Below are 19,399 nucleotides of genomic sequence, written 5' to 3'. Positions count from 1 at the left end.
GATTTTTATTAATTTTCTATGCCTTGCATTATTAAGTCAATCACTGATGCTTCTGCCATGTAGTAAATCCAGAAAATTACTGTTTGTTGAAATTTCTCACTGCTTCAATTTATGCAGAAATATAATACAGTTTTCTGAGCCTAGAATATTTCCTGTTACAAGAGAAGATGGCTATGTTTGATTTCAAGGCCATTTGGTCACATTTCTAACCTGCTAAATTTTTTTTTTCCAGTTTTTTCACTTAATGTATTGACCCAATTTTATAAGTCAGGAAAATAAGGCAGCAATGACAATTTACTTCTTTAAGGAAACAGAGTCTGATGATCCAAATGTTCTTTTTAGACTATAGAAGTAAGTAGAACAAGATCCTGGAAGATCATCCAAATACTCTTTGTACCTGGCATTGCATGCACTGTTAGTTATTGCCTCATGATCCTGGATCTTATTACTAATTTACCTCATGGATTAGAAAAAGCTATAAACACTGTTTTTTTCTTACATTTGTTGCTTCAGAGCTATTGTGTGTGTGCATGCAGCAGGAGCTTTAGTCGCTAAGTCATGTCTAACTCTTTGCGACCTATAGACTATAGCCAGCCAGGCTCCTCTGTCCATGGAATTCTCCAGGCAAGAATACTGGAGTGGGTTGCCATTTCCTCCTTCAGGGGATCTTCCCAATCTAGGGATCGAACCCATGAATATGTCTCCTGCATTGGCAGGAAGATTCTTTACCAATGAGCAATCTGAGAAGCCCTTGCTGTAGAGCTAAATCAACCTTAAAAATAATTTTGTGGATTAAGACAGCTATCACTTGCATTAATGTAAGTCTCATCTACATGCAGCCCATTTAATAGCAGACCTAAATAAGCAATGCTCTATACCTTTGGTCGGAGAAGGCACTGGCAGCCCACTCTAGTACTCTTGCCTGGAAAATCCCATGGACGAAGGAGCCTGGTAGGCTGCAGTCCATGGGGTCGCGAAGAGTCCGACACGACCGAGTGACTTCACTTTCACTTTTCACTTTCATGCATTGGAGAAGGAAATGGCAACCCACTCCAGTATTCTTGCCTGGAGAATCCTAGGGACGGGGGAGCCTGGTGAGCTACCGTCTATGGGGTCGCACAGAGTTGGACACGACTGAAGCAACTTAGCAGCAGCAGCAGCAGCAGCAGCATACCTTTGGTATTTTTTTTCTTTGTAATTCCTAGAGGACATTATTAATACTTTTGTTTTATTGTGACTACACAATCTAGGTTTACTGGTAGGGTTGCCCATACTATGCAAAATTCCCAGTTGCATTTAAATTTTAGATAAACCATGAGTAAATTTTAGCATAAGTATGTCCCTAAAATTGTATAAAAGACACTTAGACTAAAAAAAATTAGTCATGTTTTATCTGAAATTCAAATTTAACACAGTGTTCTGTATCTTTATTTGCTAAATATAGTGCCTTATTTACTGGGAGATTGCAGTTTCCTATAATTTTGTTCTTTTCAATAAATACATTTCAGTCGAGAGACACATTTAGTTGTTATGTAAGTTTTTATACAAATACATTAACAAATTAGGGAAAATATGATTTTAGACTATATAATCTAATTTGTGATTCACATAGTATGGCCAGGGTAAAGCTCCTTTTCAAACACATGGCAGTTATCTATTTACCTGTCTGTGTCTTCCATTAATCTCTGACATCAGAAGGGGAGGAAGCAAACTTCACTCATTTTTGTGTTACACAATGTTGGCACATAGTAGGAGCTCCATAAATATTTCTGGAATGGACTGCATAATTACAGAATGATAGGCTGGCCCAGTAATAAAAGATGTGTGTGCATGTGTGTGTGTATGAGAAAGAGAGAGATTTAAAAATGCCTAACATGCAATGAGTGATAACTTAGGTCAGCACTCGGGTAGGATCACTGTGCTAAAACTTAGTTCTTACCTTCTTTTTACAGAGGCCTCTTTCACTAGTGTGTGTACTCAGTTGCTCCATCATGTCCAACTCTTTGAGGCCCCACGGACTGTAGCCCACCAGGCTCCTCTGTCCATGGGATTTTCCAGGCAAGCATACTGGAGTGGGTTGTCATTTACTTTTCCAGGGGGTCTTCCCAGCCCAGGGATTGAACCTGCATCTCTTGCATCTCCTGCATTGGCAGAGGGCTTCTTTACCACTAGTGCCACCTGGGAAGCCTTTCACTAGACAGTGGGTCAAAGCCAATCAGAGGCTATGTATTAGAATACATCAATCAATATATGTGTCACTTAGATACTACATCCTCTTTTTAGAAGCTCTCCAAAAAAAAAAAAGGATGAGTTAGTGAAAAAGTCTTCATATAGTCCATGTTGGTTTGTTTATACTTCTGGTATCAACTCTTCCTTTTTAAAAGTCAATTTGTAATATAGTCAGACAGGTAACTACAACAGTAGCTCCTGTCTCCTGCACTTATATGGAATCTTTTCACTCCCTCATTGAGAAATTGAATCCAGTTCCCCTCTCCTTAAATCTGTGTTGATTCATAGTCTGAGGTGACAGTTTAAAACTTTCCATGAAAATATCATGCACTTCTACCTTGCTCTTGTGAGAATCTTGCTCTGAGAACCCAGATTGATTTTACTGTGATACATTCTCCAGTGGTTTCCCCAAGAAAGTTTACATAGGAAGAATTTTTTTTTTTGACCTTTTGCACACTTGAAATTGTCATTTTTATACTTTTGCTTGATGAACTGACTGGCTACTGCATTTTAGACTGAACTTATTTCACTACAAGTTTATTATACATTGTTCCATTTTATTTTATTTTCTGTTGTTGCTCTTGGGAAGGCAGATTCGAATCTCATTCTCTAGTTTGTTTAAGTGACCAGGTTTTTCATCTCTAGAAATGATTGGGATATTTAAAAAAATGTCTAATACTCTAAGACCTTATGATGATGTGACTTTTCTTCTTGTTTATTAGGCTGGATGTTCAGTAAGAGAGTTGTTTTTCATTTCCAAGAAATGTTCTTACATGATTGCTTTGAAATTTTCCTCTCTCTTATCACCATCATTTTACACTCTTACTTGGGCCTCTATTTTTTGAATATTTGGATTACTTGAGTAGATCTTTTAACAAATTTATTTACTTTTTTACTGTCTACTTTCTGTTTTATTGCTCTGAATTCCTGATTTATTGTTCTGTTAAATCTTCTATTGAATTCTAATTTCAATGATGACATTTTAAAGTTTCAGCTATTTTCTACAATTTTTCCTTGTGTATTTTATTATTGTTGTTTAGTTGTTGTGTCTGACTCTTTGTGACCCCATGGACTGTAGCCCGCCAGGCTCCTCTGTGCATGGAATTCTCCAGGCAAGGATACTGGAGTAGATTGCCATTTCCTTCTCCAGGTGACCTTCCTGAACCAGGGATTGAACCCTCCTCTCTTGCATTGGCAGGTGATTCTTTACCACTGAGCCTCTTGGGAAGCCCTTCTTGTGTATATCATGATATTTTTATTTCCTTTTTTTCTCTTTTGAAAGATCATTAATTATATATGTATATATATTGAGGTTTTCTTTGGGTCCCTACATCATCTCTTTGCCTTGAGTGCCCAGATTTTCTGTTTGTCTTGGTGTCCTCGAATAGCTGATCACCCCCTGACTATCCAATCAGATCTAAGATCGGGCACTTAAACCTAATTGATTAGCGCTGTGGAGTGTAGGGCAATCAGGTAGCCCACAGCTTGTTAATTGGCTAATTTTCTCTGGGGTAGTTAGTTTCACCAATAGGGGATCCCACTATCTTCTCTCTGAAGGGCTGTGAGGCTGCTGCTGTCCTGGAGCTGGAGTCTTTCAATAAGTATTTCCCTTTATTCCTTGGTCTTCAGTGTTGAATTTAAATGACAACCTTATTCCTGGGCTAAGGAATCCAGAACTTCTCTGGTTCAGTTACATGAAGGCAGTGGTTGTTAGGTATACAACAGAATCACCTGGAAGACTTGCTAAACCACAGGTAATTGGGCCTCGCCTCCAGATTTTCTGACTCAGTAGGACTGGGGTGAGTTTGAAAACACATGCATCCTCAACAATAGGATCCCAGATCTAGAGCTTGGAGACCACCACTCTGGAGTATAAACCTCTGGCTTTGCATGGAGGTGAGTGAAAGGTCTGTAACTGTGTGGCATAACTTAGATTACTAATGGTTTCATTTTCTTTGATGGTGCAGTCTGAGTCTCTTCTTGTTATTTAGGGTGTTATTTTGAAGGGAACATGAAGAAAAACTTCTTACATCATTTTGATGAAGATTTATTTCAAGTAGAATAGCAAGAAGAAGTCTTCTTGTTCCCAACATTTTGAAACAGATGAGCAAATCCATGATATTGTGATTCTTTCTAGTTTTACTGTTAGAGAGTATTTTTGTGATAATTGTATTTTATTGCTGTAGTGTCATTTGAAAACTGGAAATCCACAGTATCTAGTACCTTCCAATTGATCAAAATACTATAAACTATTGACCAGAACAAAATATGTACAGTTGCCTGAGGAAGTTTGTACTTAAAAAATACTTACATTTTGCACTGAAAATGATAACTGAAATGAATTTGCCCCTCTGTTTCCTTATGTCAGTTTTTATTTTGCTAGACTGTTCATTTGATTAATTCTCATTAATCCCAAATTTCAAAATGTGAAATGTGCTCATCAATATCTAGATCTATGCTATTTAATGCAGTTGCCACTAATAATTTTGTTTTTGTTCAGTCACTAAGTACTGTCTGACTCTTTGCAACTGCATGGACTGCAGCACACCAAGCTTCCCTGTCCTTTACTCTTTCCCAGAGTTTGCTCAGATTCATGTCCATCGAGTCGGTGATGCTATCTAACCGTCTCATCCTCTGCCACCCTCTTTTCTTTTAATATATGACTTTAAAGTTTTCTTCTTTTGTCCCATTAGACATCTTTGTTAGTTGCACATGATTAGTCCCTACAGTAATGAACAGCTCAGATATGAAACTTTTCCATCGTTGCAGAAAGTTCTGCTGAGCAGGATGAATATAAAACCTCCTTTATTTACAGAAGGAACAGAAAAGAGGAAAGAATGACTTTCAGTGAAAACAGTCTTTTGTCAATCTTACACATCTTACTCAGGAACCTTTGTTTGTTTGAAAATATCAATGTCTCCAATATATGCCCACAATGTCAAATATCACACTTCTGGCTTGACCATGGTAATGTGGGAGATGGAAGTGATTTACTCCAAAATGCTGGGTGGATTTCTGTGAAATCACTCACATGCTGTTAAGGTGAAGATACACTCACGGGACTGGAGGCTCACCTCCCACCCCAGCCTACCCCGCCATTTCCCTACCTGGTCAGTGTCAGGAGGAGACGTGTTGAAAGGCTGAGCCACTGCAGATGTGCTTTGTCAACTGGGATTTGGGCTCAGACTTTCTCAGATCAACACAGTGTGTGGCTTATGTGCAAAGCGCTTGCTTTCAGCAAGAAAGTGTGTGCATCAAGGCTAAACGCCTGGTTCCAAGGCAAGCCACACACTCATGGGTTCTTGCCTGTATGTTTGTCGGCCTTTGGATCCCAATTTAATTGTTTATTGATCAAATAAACATTAGAGGCTATTTATTGAGCCCCAATGGGGAGCTGTTATCTCAGCCAAAGGATGATGAATATAATTGTATTCCTATGCCTAATTTCTAAAATGTCAAAAAAAGAAGTGTACTTAAACTTGTCAATGAAAATGAAACATTGCTAGTCATTATTTGCCCAATAAAAATGTTTACATGGACACGAAACTCCTTTATTTCAATGTCACAAAAAATTCTTTGGAAATCAGTGGGGGAAGGGGAATGGGAATGAGACTACATAGATAAATAATAGATTGTTGATTTAGGTATCAGATATGTAATTAATTGTATTACTTGTATTAATTATATTAATTAAGTACACTCAGGTGTCAGATACTTAAATTTTCTCTTTTTGGTTGTTTAGAAAGATGATCTAAGAACATTCTCCCTGAAATTGCTTCAACTTTTTAATTTTAACCTAGAGAAAACAGCCTGGCTGCCCAAACTGTGCTCCATTCTGTTGTATTAATATTTGTTGCAAAACTGATGATCTCTTCCCTGGATTTGTGACTACCTGACCCTGATGGCTCAGCAGGTAAAGAATCTGCCTGCAGTGCAGGAGATACAGGAGATGAGGGTTCAATCCCTGGGTCAGGAAGATCCCCTGGAGGACATGACAACCTGTTCCAGTATTCTTGCTTGAAAAATCCCATGGACAGAGGAGCCTGGCGGCTCCTCTGGGGTTGCCTGTCCATGGCGTTGCCAAGAATGAGAAACTAAGCATAAGCATAAGATCTTAACCCTAAGGAAGGGTTAGGTGTTACTGTAGTGAGTCTGCTTACAATAGGCAGAAACAACTTTCCTTCTGAATGTATCTAAAGAGATACATCCTATTCCCAACCACTGTTTGCTGGTCAACACTCTTTTCAGTGAATAGGATGATCAGACCACTTAGATTTAGGAAAAACCAAACAAACTAGTAAAGCTCATTCAAAATCAATTGCCTTGTTATAACTGGAGATGCAAATAAGTTACAAATCAGCAAGGTCAATATCATGGCAGAATTACCTCTATGTCTTAGTCAGAATTTGTGTCTTTCGTTTCTCAGGCCTAAATCAGTGGGCAAATAGCAGCAACATAACAAGTATAATAAAATAATACAATATAAGCAATATGATTTAATAGTAATAATATAAACAATAATGATCATTATTGAATACTTGATACCATGTAAGATGCTATATGAATAATAACTATAATTACAGCTTCCAACAATTCTGTAGGATAAATATTATAATTTCCATTTTACAGAAAAGAAAGTTACAGCTAATTTTTATTACCTTGCCCAATGTCCTAGCTAGTAGATGAGAGTGTCCCAAACCCAAATTTGTGTGACTCTACAACATATTTTCTTAATCACTTTATCAGGCATTCAGTATAATGAGTGGGACAGAATTTTTAAGTGTGTCAGGATTATGGAGCTTGAGATACTATGTGAATTAGGAGTAAAGTTTAAATGAGAACATTTAAAAAGTTCTCAAGAAAAACAGTTTTCTAGGAAATACAGTGACTCTCTGATGTATCCCAATCACCAAGAATAATGTTTAGCACATAATGAGTGTTCAGTGAGTCCTTATTGCATTAATTAATGATTTAGAGTTACTGTATAACTGTGATTTATGGTTACTGTACAACTGTTATAATTGGGGTATACTGGGAGATCTTTAAGCTGATATATGCATATTTTTCTTGCACGAGACACATAGCCTAGTCTATGTAATTACTATGTGACTTAAGAAAATCTGTTCATATACATGTATACATGTTCCCCAATTATGTTAGCTAAAAGCTGGTGACTTTAAGAGCTTTCTGGAAGACAATGGGTATACATTAAAAGATATTTCTATCTCTAATTGGTAGGAACTACTAAATTTAAGGACTGACACTGTTGAATGAAAGCAAATTCATTGGTATGAGTCTGTAGTAGATGTTTCAGATCTTCTCATTGCCTCAGGATGGTATTTTACTTTGCCTCAGTTGTCTAATATTCTTAGATGAAGAAGTTAAGAACTCTCTAGCATAAGGTGATTTTCTTTCCAAGATAGACAAAAAAAATCCTGAAGGTAGCCTTCCTTTGGTTAAACTGTATCTTCAGAATCCTCTGGGATCAAACTCATGTACCTTTGCCATTAGTTAAATCTTAAACCATTGTGGAATTTCAAATATTAGTTTGGATAGTATATTAATTTCCTGTTGCTGCTTTACCAGATTACCACAGATTTAGCAGCTTAAAACCACATAAATTTCTTATTTTATTGTTCTGGAGATTAGAAGTTCAAAATGGGTCTTACTGGGCTAAAATCAAGGTCTGTCAGAGCTGTGTTGATTTCTGGAAGCTCCAGGAGAAGATCCCCTTTCTTGCTTTTTCCATCTCCTAAGGGCTGCTCACATTACTTGTCCTATGGCCTCCCCTTTCTGTCTTCAAAGCCGGCAGTGGCCAACGGAGTCTTTCTCAGAATGCATCACTTTGATACTGATTCTTCTGTTTTCCTCTTCCACTCTTTGAGGACCTTTGTGGTTATATTAGACATGTCTGGTTATAATCTAGAATAATCTTCCCAGTTTAAGGTCAGTTGACTAGCAAAGTTAATTTCATTTGCTTCCTTAATTGCCCTTTGCCATATAACATAACGCATTTACATGTTCTGGGACTTAGAACATGGGCATTTTGAAAGATACAGTATTCTGCCTACCACAGATAGAAGCAAGAATATGGAGGTATTTTGTAACAGACTTACATTAAGTTCCAATTCTAAATCACCTGTGTGATCTTGGGCAAGTAACTTAAGTTCCATCAGTTGCTTGGGTAGCAAAACTGAATTAATAATTATTACTCCCCAGGCTTGTCATGAAGGTGTTATTAGCATCAAAGAATTCAGGAGTATTTAACCTGTGAAAGAGAGGTCTCTTGTTTATTTTTTTATCCTGTTCAATCTGGAACAAAAACTTCTCAAAAACTGTAGTTTATAGGATTTTTAGATAATCCTTTTTTCTTTTTAAGTGAAGAAAGTAAAACTCATTCATTTAATATCTTCTTTATAGCTCTTTACCTGGTTCTGTCTAAAAGATGATCTTTAATTAAGAACTTACCTTTTTTTTTTTTTCCTTTTTTAACTCATTAGCTCACCATGAGGATGCCACACTATGGCACAGTTCTTGAAAGACAAGATTAATGAACTTTCAACAATTAGAGAAAATTGATGGATAAATTGTGCTGACCAGAAATACAATTAAAGTTCAAGAAAGAAATCGATCTGTAAAGGATGTTCTAATTGCTGGGAAGCTTAATGCAAAACAGAGAGTATTGAAATAGACTTTCAAATAAAAGGATTAGAATAAGCAAAATGAAAAAGAATGAATGAAAGACAGAACATGGTATGTGAGGGAAGGCCGGCAGGGGAAAGGAAGAGAGCTATGTAACAGAATAGAGGCCGTGTCTGTTAAAGTCATTGTCCTATTGAATGTGGAATATGGAACTGTGTCATAAGGGGACTTGAAAGCCTGTTACTTCTTTAGAGGAAAAAAGTCAGTGAAGGTTCTTGATTAGAAGGTGACAAAGATGAGTTAGAAAAGAGAGGGCTTGTAGAAATTGGTAGCAAGTATGAAGTTGAATCATAATCCCCTTCCTTTCAAATATAAACCAAAATTGACATGGACCAATGCATGAATTGGGCTTCTCTGGTGGCTCAGACAGTAAAAAATCCTCCTGCAATGCGTGAGACCTGGGTTCAGTCCCTGGGTTGGGAAGATCCCCTGGAAGAGGGCATGGCAACCCACTCCAGTATTCTTGCCTGGAGAATCCCCATGGACAGAGGAGACAGGCAGGCTACAGTCCATGGGGTCGCAGAGCGTTGGATATGACTGAGTGACTAAGCACAGCACGATGCATAAATCATCAGAGCTAAATCTCTCCATCTCCGTCAAGCATTTCTGCTTATATTAGAACATTTAAGGAAAGGAAATGTGACCCACTGACAGACTACGAGGTGTCCTGAGAGATATTAACCTTTTACAGAAGTAATTATGAGGAAGTGTTGGGAGGACAGGAGGGAGACATTTATTGAACAGACAAAGCTCTACACTTGAGGTGAATTTGTTCTTTGCAGTTTTATCGGGTCTATATTTGTGAGTTTTGTTTCAATGATCATTTGTAGAAAGAGAATGTATTTTCAGAATCCTGCTTTTACTAACTGGTGACCTTTGTAAAAATAATAGACTTTGAAGTACTCTGAATCTCTTCGTCTTTAATATTGGATTAATACTTCTTACCTAGTAGAGGTTTTGTGAGGGTTAATATAGATAACCCATATCCATCAGTGAGCATAATTTCTAAACAGCTTCTGAGCAACAAGAAGGGAGCTCATTGGAAGTATATGGGGCAACTCACAGGATTAAAAGGCAAGTGAATGAGGGTTAAGCTAGAGATCTAAAGGAGAAAGAACCAAAAGGTTGTGTCTTTAAGTTAGTGTCATTAGGTTATCTCATTTCTACATGATGTGTATCCTTGTAATACTCTCTTCAGGATCCAAATTCCCAGGGGAAACAAAATGCCTGAAGATCCCAGTGTCACAGTAAAACTTTCACAGCACAAAACTAAACTGGCAACGAATTTATTCAAGGCTATTTCAAGAGGGGAGAGAACTACGAACTCAACACTGCTGAAACGAAGAGGAGGAGGGTTTAGAGGTGGGGTGAGGGGTAGATTGTAGGCTATGCATGCTTACTAGTTGACTTAACACAAAAGGAAAGTAAACTTTCTCATATCGTCATGTGAGTGAGTGAAAGTCACTCAGTTGTGTCCGACTCTTTGCGACTCCATGGACTATAACCCACCAGGCAACTCTGTCCATGGAATTCTCCAGGCCAGAATACTGGAGTGGGTAGCCCTTCCCTTCTCCAGGGGATCTTCCCAACCCAGGGATCAAACCCAGGTTTCCCGCATTGCAGGCGGATTCTTTACCATCTGAGCCACAAGGGAAGCCCCATATCATCGTGACAGGAGGTAATTTTACAACTTGACACAATGCTCCCACCAAAGTTAAGGTTCAGTCCTCCCATAAATACTGGAAGGTGAGGCGTCTATCTGTCTTGATGGTTACATTTCGAAGGGATGGTTCCCAGGTCCTTGAGAAAAGACAGTCTTAGATTATAAATTGGCAAGAGGCTTTATGAAAGATTTCTATCTAAAAGCTGCATAAGCTTTATGAGGAAAATGCTGTAAGGAAAAGGAAACACTAAGCCCATCTTGGCTACCAGAGCAGTCAGGGAGCCTGCCTTGATTGTGATGATGGGAAGAAACAGATGTGGGAAGGCATCTTGGTTTATATTCCCACCAAGGCAACAATGAGTGGGGAAAGGAGTTATTTTCAAAAGAAAGGTGAGATAGAGCCACTGAAAAAAATAAGTGGGGAAAGAATGGTGGGCAGGACATTATGGAAAATTAAAATGTGCCTGGCACTGTGTTAGTAGTTAGAAAAGAAGTATAACACTTGAGTGATTTAAATTTATTTAGAAGACATAAACAAATTTACTCAAAATAATTAGCAAACAATTCAAAGGCGACTTTGAAGCAAAGACAAATCCCATAAAATCGTGCCACCCCATGAACAATCCTCAGTACAGTGTTGCCATCAGAGGAAATAAAATCCTACCATTGTAAGCAATTAAAAGTTTTACTGTGGCCCCTTAAACTTGCCGGATGGAAGACTATAATGGATGATGCACTGCAATAAATCTTAAAAATTATTTTTATTTATTGATCTCCCTCAGGCTTCCATGCTTTTGTTCATCCGTCAAATCAGTCAGCCCCCTGACACACCTACCCCAGTCTGCCCTGCTTTCCAGTCTATTTGTATCTTTTTAAAAATACTCTGTGTTATTTCACCTGCAGGTATTAATGCAGGTGTTTAAGGGCATCCTCCTTCTTCCAGTTCTGTTTTGCTGCCTTTTATTCAAATGAACTAGCAAGGCTGCTGCTTCCTTAGAAGTCAGAGCAGGGACAGTGAGGCTCTTTGAATCTCAGTGTAAATCTGTCATTAGAGCTCAAAGATTTCAGCCTTAGGTGCTGAGGTGAGAACACACAAAAGCTTGTGACAGTTACCAGGAAAGTGAACTAGTATCTCCCACCCCCTGGGTACCCGCTGTGGAGGGTGCTCATTCCTCTCGTATGCCATCCTGCGAATCTGCAAGTCCATCATACAGACAGTATATATGTTTGCTGAGGAACATCAAGATGAGGAGGTGTATCTTGTTCCTCATATATCTTCAGTACCTATTTAACACAGGGTGTGGCTCTGAATTAATATTCATTAGTTTTATTTTTACTAGATTGACTTTTGTTACCACGAGGCATATGGCATCTTAGTTCCCTGACCAGGGATCAAACCCACATCCCCTGCATTGAGAGCGTGGAGTCTTAACTACTGAACTGCCAGGGAAGTTCCACTAGTTTGACTTTTTAAGTTGAATTGTTGAGAAGCAGAATTTCAACGCTTGACGGAATCAGTGATTTTCCAGCAGGTATGAACAGAAAACTGTTCTGTGAATGTTCTGGGCAGCCGAGGAGCAGGGCTAAGGCATTGCAGAAAGCTCCCCACGCTAGCGATGGAGAATGACGGCAGTTACTTGAGTACCTCTAGTAGTACTCTCACTGCCTAGTTTCCCAACCTGAATGGAATATTCAGGAATTTAGCAGGAGATGGGAAGAGAGAAGACGGAAAGGGAACGGAAGGAGAAGGAGGGGGGTTTGAACATAGCCGCTACCTTTGCAAACTTTCCTTTCGTTTCAGACACCAGACTAGGTCACTGGGTAAAACCAGATGTACAGTAGCATGTGCTACTGTGGCCCCTTCACCTTTGTGTATGTATCCAGAAAAATACTATTATAGCAACAGTATCATCTTGTTTCAGCAGAGTATGGAGTGGTTTAGCTAAGGAAGTTTATATGGCAAATCCAATTACAGTGTTTCTTTTCAGTAAAACTCTATTAATATGTTATTATAAGAGACCAGATACTAAAACCCTTTTAACAGTTTCAAAGAAAATTCCTATGATGGGAAACAGAAAATCACTTAATGTGAACATAAAATATAAAAGCTTTGTAAAAGAAAACGAATTTTTTTTTTTTGTCTTAAACAACAAAAACTATTTTCTTGTAGTTCTGGGATTAGACGTTCTGGGACAATAGCATTGAAACATGTATATTGTCGTATGTGAGGCAGGGCACCGTTCCATGTTCGATGCGTGGGGCGGATGCTCGGGGCTGGGGCGGTGGGATGGCCCGGGGGGATGGGATGGGGAGGGGGGTGGGAGAGGGGTTCGGGATGGGGAACGCGTGTGGACCCATGGCTGATTCATGTCAGTGTATGGCAAGAACTACTACAATATTGTAAAGTGATTAGCCCCCAACTAAAATAAATAAATTTATTTTTTAAAAAAATCCAATATCAAGGTGCTGACCGGTTGAGTTCCTAGTGAGCAAACTCTTTGTGGCTTACAGGCAGCTGCTTTCTTGCTGGGTCCTCACACAGTAGGTAGAGAGTCTTCTCATTTCTCTTCTTTTCTGTGTGTGATTTGATATTTTCACAGAGTAATAACTTCATCTAAAGTTACTAAAGAAAAAATCCTGAGCAACTCTTTAAGATATGTGTGTTCTGAATAAATGTAGAAGATGCTCCTCAGAGTACATGCATATAATATAAAACTCTGATAACTTAGAATCGTGGAGTAAGATGTTCTTTCTGGAACACTCCAAGTGCCCCTCAGAGCATACGGACTGAGAGATCAATGTGGAACACATTAACGTGGCAGAGACACAAGAGAACCATGGCTGGGAGCCACTGTTTCACTTTTCTGGTAGTTGTTAGAAGCTTTTGTGTGTTCTCGTCCCATCACCAAAAGCCTGAAATCTCTGAGCCCCAGTGATAGATTTACACTGGGATTCAAAGGACAGCCAAAATGCAACCATGTTCTCATGTTGCTAATCACAGTCGCTCATTTAATATAGTGAGAGCCAAGATCAAGATGATAAGTGTTTAAGGCCCTGAGCTAGAAGCCCATAGGACTAGGTAAAACAATTGCAATTTTGTTCCCATTCAGGCTCAGGAAATTGTGTCTCATCCATTTGGAAACATACCTTGGAAACATTACATAAAGGGCAGGAAACCACTTACCAACTGAGAAAAGAACCAGTTCCTAGGCAAGGTCTAAGTGAAGGTCAAGTCTGCAAACTCACTCACCCAAGGAGGGGTTGGATAACTTGAAAACTAACATCAGAAACTCCAAAGACTTATTACAAAGAGACTCAGTTTCCAGCCTGGACTATGAGTTGGTATGATTCTACTTTTGCATAAATTAATCACAGAACTGTAATCATTTCCTACTAGGGTTCCAGTTTTAGAACCCGGTTCCGCCTCCCAGTCTGCACTACAGATCTTTCTAACGTAAGTCAAGTATTTGAAGGAGCTGACAGCTCTAACCTCAACCCAACATGTTTGATCTGCTTCTTGTCTCTCATCTTAAAAGCATTGCTCTCTGATTTTTCTCTCTCTTGCCTGCTTAGTGGTAGATCTCCTAAAAGATGTATAGTTTGGGTGACTTTGGCAAAATGCTTTTATGATTTCCCTCTTATAATAATAGCCTGAAATTGTTAGATCTGGATTTAGTTTAAAGGGCACAAACTACACACACCAAAAAAAAAAGCCAGAAGGAATGATTTTGATTCTTTCAAACTTCATCATACATATCAACAGACATCTAAGGAAGAAGAGTCTACTTTCTTGATCATTTTTCTAAGTAAATGTTTTTAAATGCAAAAATCTGTCTTACACAAGGAACTTGCAAATTGCTAGCTATTTCTGAAGGCATCGAGCTGAAATTTTAAACAACAATTTTTTTTTTTATAATGCTTCATATTTCTTTATGACAGGATCAGGGCCCATCAATTCAACCTCTCAAATATCTCTCAAGTTGTCCTCCACACCCTGCTGTTACAGTTCTAGTTCAGGATTTTATTATTTCTTGCTGGGACTATGGCAATAGCTTCCTTATGAGTCATCTTACTTCTGGTTAGATTCTGATGGCAGCATCTTCCATGCTACCTATAGAAGGTGATTTTTTTTTTTTAATATAAGATTTTTTAAAAATATACTTATTTTTGCTTGAAAGATAATTGCTTTACAGTATTGCATTGGTTTCTACCAAACATCAACATGAATCAGCCATAGGTTTACCCATGTCCTCTCCCACTCGAACGCTCCGCCCACTTCCCTCCCCATCCCACCCTTCTAGGCTGTTACTGAGCCCCAGTGTGAGTTCCCTGAGTCATACAGCAGATTCCCATTGGCTCTCTATTTTATATACGGTAAGTATGTTTCCATGTTACTCTCTCCATACCTCCCACCCTCTCCTTCTTCCCATTTAGGCTGTGTCCATCAGTCTGTTCTCCATGTCTTTGTCCCCACTGGTGCTCTGCATATAGGTTCATCAGTACCATCTTTCTAGATTTCATATATGATAATTAAATGCAAGAATCTGATCATGCTGTACCCTGCTGGAATGTAAAAGTGAAAGTGTTAGTTGTTCAGTCGTGTGTCTGACTCTTTGTGATCCTGTGGACTGTAGACCATCAGGCTCCTCTGTCCATGGGATTTTTCAGCAAGAATACTGGAGTGGGTTGCCATTTCCTTCTCCAAGGGATCTTCCCAACCCAGGGATCAAACCTGGGTCTCCTGCTTTTCAGGCAGATTCTTTACTGTCTGAGCCACCATGAAAGCCCTGCTGGAAACCTTACAGTAAATCCCCATCATCTTCAGGATGTATTCCAAATACTTGACATGGGGCAAATAGTTTTTTATGTGCTTTCCTTGCCAATTTGCCAGCCTCATATCTACCACTGCCTACAAACACGACTGCTATCATATAGCCATGTTCTCTCGCCATACCATGTCCTCTTGTGCCTGAAACACCTCTGACTGAAATGCATATTGCCAAATTTCTGCTAACTCTTACATATCCTTCCAGATCCACCTCAAATCTATGTCACCTGTTCATACTCAGTGAAAAAAGTATGGTGAAGATTCATGAGTAAATATGTAGATCAGTTGAAATGAATATTAACATTAGCCTGTCTCCATATTGTACTTTAATTCTCCTTTTACACTAAGCTTCTTGTAAAAGCCTAATTTTTGTGTCGCTCTGGACAGATAGATGGGGTGATATGTCACATGAACATGACAGAAACTGCAACCACTAAGACAAAGCCTAAACCAGGAAGAAAAAAAAAAAAACCAGGAATAAATGAAAAAGAAAATTACAATTCCCTAAGAATTCTCAGAGAGATGATGTAACCCTGGGATTTTTTTTTTTATGGTACATGTCATGGGAAAGGACATCTCGCTATTTGAAGAGTAAAGGAAAAGAATGACCCCGAAATGTAGAGGACTTGGGATACACAGTGGCAGACAATTGGCTGACAAACCAACCTATCAATCCATCTGTCCCTTCTCCTTTAGTTATCAGTGTCTTTGTTTAATATTTGATGAAAGGGGCACTGGTGGCAAATTTAGTTTTTCTCCTGCGAGTTAGGAGTAGTTGAAAAGAGGACTTGTGCTCAGTGCTGAAGCCGTTGTCTTTGGTGATGTCTAAACTTTCCACGTTAACCCCATAAAGTCTTCCAATATGTGTGTGCCTGTGTGCTCAGTAGCTTCAGTCGTGTCCAACTCTTTGTGACCCCATGGACTGTAACCTACCAGCCTCCTCTGTCCATGGGATCCTCCAGGCAAGAATACTGCAGTGGGTTGCCATGCCCTCCTCCAGGGGATCTTCCCGACCCAACGATGGAACCCATGTCTCATGCGGCTCCTGCGTTGTAAGCAGATTCTTTTTTTTTTTTTTTTTAATGTTTTAACAGTTTAATTAGTCTTTTTGTATTACTTTTTTTTTTCTTTTCTTTTTTTTTTTTTACTTTACAATATTGTAATAGTTTTTGCCATACATTGACATGAATCAGCCATGGGTTTACATGTGTTCCCCTTCCTGGACTCCCCACCCACCTCCCTCCCCATCCCATCCCTTTGGGTCATCCCATTGCCCCGGCCCTGAGCATTTGTCTCATGCATCGAACATGGAATGGTGTTCTGTTTCACATATGATAATATACATGTTTCAATGCTATTCTCCCAGAATGTCCCACCCTCACCTTCTCCCTCAGAGTCCATAAAATTGTTCTATGCATCTGTGTCTCTTATTCTGTCTCGCATATAGGGTTATCGTTACTATCTTTCAAATTCCATATATATGCATTAGTATACTGTATTGGTGTTTTTCTTTCTGGCTTACTTCACTCTGTAGGCAGATTCTTTACTGTTGAGTCACTGGGGAATCCCAGAGTCTTCCCGTTTCAGCCCCAACAGAGGCATGGATTCTCTTCTTGTCCTAGCCTCTACCCCAGCATGTTCCCCATCCCCCCAGCTTGTGGGACTACCTGCTCCAAAATTTTCTGCTTAGTTAACCAGAAGCAGATCAACCTAAGAAGTTTCCCATAAGATATTCTTCTAAGTGAATGAACAGGCTTCAGATAATGTTTATTTTTGTTGTTAAATGTTCAGTATCATTAACCAGTGTTGGAAAAGAAATAGGGAAACAGATACCCCTAGATTCCAGTTTTGGGAGCATAAATTAGGAAAACTTTTTGGAAGAAAATTACAGTATGCCAAAGCTCTTACATGCTCTAGGATTTATCTTCATCAATAATCAAGAATGTCCACAACAATTATCTCATCAAGTTGTTCATTGCTTGTTGATTTTAATAGTGAATACTGCAAAGCCCCTAAGTGTTAAAATAGGATATGAGTGCAATAGATATTGACACTGCTATACTATGGAAAATTTGCACCTCTTTTAAAGTGATCATGACAGAAAAAAATTTGAGGTGATACACATCATAAAAGAATATGAACTTATTGCTTGATGAAGTGCCTATTCTATTTACATACATGTATTTTTTAATTAAAAAAAAAAAGATGAACCAATATTAGTTATCTAAAAATATCCTTAAAATTTGCCTGAGGAGTCTAGGGAAAATAAAATTCATGGTGGTGCTGTGGAAAGTGGAGCCAGATAGAAGTAGACCTTGGAAGAGGAAGAAGGGCTGGGGTTGGTTTCCCTGTTAACTTCTCCAGCTACATTCATATTCACAAGACATGACACCATCAGGCCAGATTTATACATCACAATGTTAAGTAAGCAAGTAACTAAAAGTTATAGAACTATCTGTTCTATAAATATGGAGAAGAGAGGAAGTGGTTTACTCCAAACTCCTTCGGTGCTGATAATAGTATTCCTGAGCAGAGTGCTAATCTATGATTCAACTTTGGCTCAGTTTTATGTCCCTTGTATACAAGAGTTTGTTTTTTATAGTCATCAAGCTGAGGATTTGCTATCTTCTGCCTATACATGGCTTGTGGAAATTTAATTCTGTCATAGTGTATTAAAGACATATACCAAATATCTTGTCCAAATGTTGCATCCATGTGAGCAGACTAATAATACTGAAGATCTAAGAGTTTTATCAAGTTTTATTAAGGTTGAGTTTAAGCATTACACTATAACGTGAAGATGATACATTGCAAACTAAGCATTTGATCTTCCTGTGCAAAGTTGCTGTCTGCCCTCCTGTAAAAATGCCTAAGAGACTATAGAAAAAATAATTCACTAAAAGAGTAGACTATAAGTGTCCCATTGGATGAACCTGAGAGATAATAGGGCTTCCCAGGTGGCACAGTGGTAAAGAACCTGCTCGCCAATGCAGGAGACAAAAGAGACACAGTTTTGATCCCCGGGTCAGGAAGATCCTCTGAAGAGGGGCATGGCAACCCACTCCAGTATTCTTGCCTGGAGAATCTCATGGACAGAGAAGCCTGGTGGGCTATAGTTCACAGGGTCTCAAAGACTTGAACATGGCTGAAGTGATTTAGCATGCTCACATGAGAGATAATATGGAATAGATTTTAGTGACAAAAAGTATGAAGGAAACATAGCTGAAGCTACTATTGGAATTTCTTCTTTTTTTTTTTTTGGCAACTATTAGAAGCTTTTGTGCCCTGGAAGTCACTTCATTAAAAAATCTTAAAGTTTTGAATCTTAATGATACCTTTTGTCAAAGAGATTTAAAATGTAAACATTTTCTTAAGATGGCTAATCGCTGACAGTGTTTATGAGTGAATCATTGTTTTGAAATTTGGTATACTTAACAGCCTCTTGATGAAAGTGAAAGAGGAGAGTGAAAAAGTTGGCTTAAAACTCAACATTCAAAAAACTAAGATCACGGCATCCAGTCCAATCACTTCGTGGCAAATAGATGGGGAAACAATGGAAACGATGAGAGACTATTTTGGGGGGCTCCAAAATCACTGCAGATGATGACTGTAGCCAAAAAGACGCTTGCTCCTTGGAAGAAAAGCTATGACCAACTTAGACAGCATATTAAAAAGCAGAGACATTTCTTTACCAACAATGGTCCGTCTAGTCAAAGCTATGGTTTTTCCAGTAATCATGTATGGATGTGAGTGTTGGACTATAAAGAAAGCTGAGTGCCAAAGAATTGATGCTTTTGAACTGTGGTGTTGGAGAACTCTTGAGAGTCTCTTGGACAGCAAGGAGATCCAACCAGTCAATCCTAAAGGAAATCAGTTCTGAATATTCATTGGAAGGACTGATGCTGAAGCTAAAACTCCAATACCTCAGCCACCTGATGCGAAGAACTGACTCATTGGAAAAGACCTTGATGCTGGGA

The sequence above is a fragment of the Giraffa tippelskirchi genome, chromosome 6, assembly GCF_054371585.1.
Source record: "Giraffa tippelskirchi isolate mGirTip1 chromosome 6, T2T-mGirTip1v1.2.pri, whole genome shotgun sequence".
Classification (NCBI taxonomy): Eukaryota; Metazoa; Chordata; class Mammalia; order Artiodactyla; family Giraffidae; genus Giraffa; species Giraffa tippelskirchi.
Note: the sequence above shows the minus strand (reverse complement) of the source record.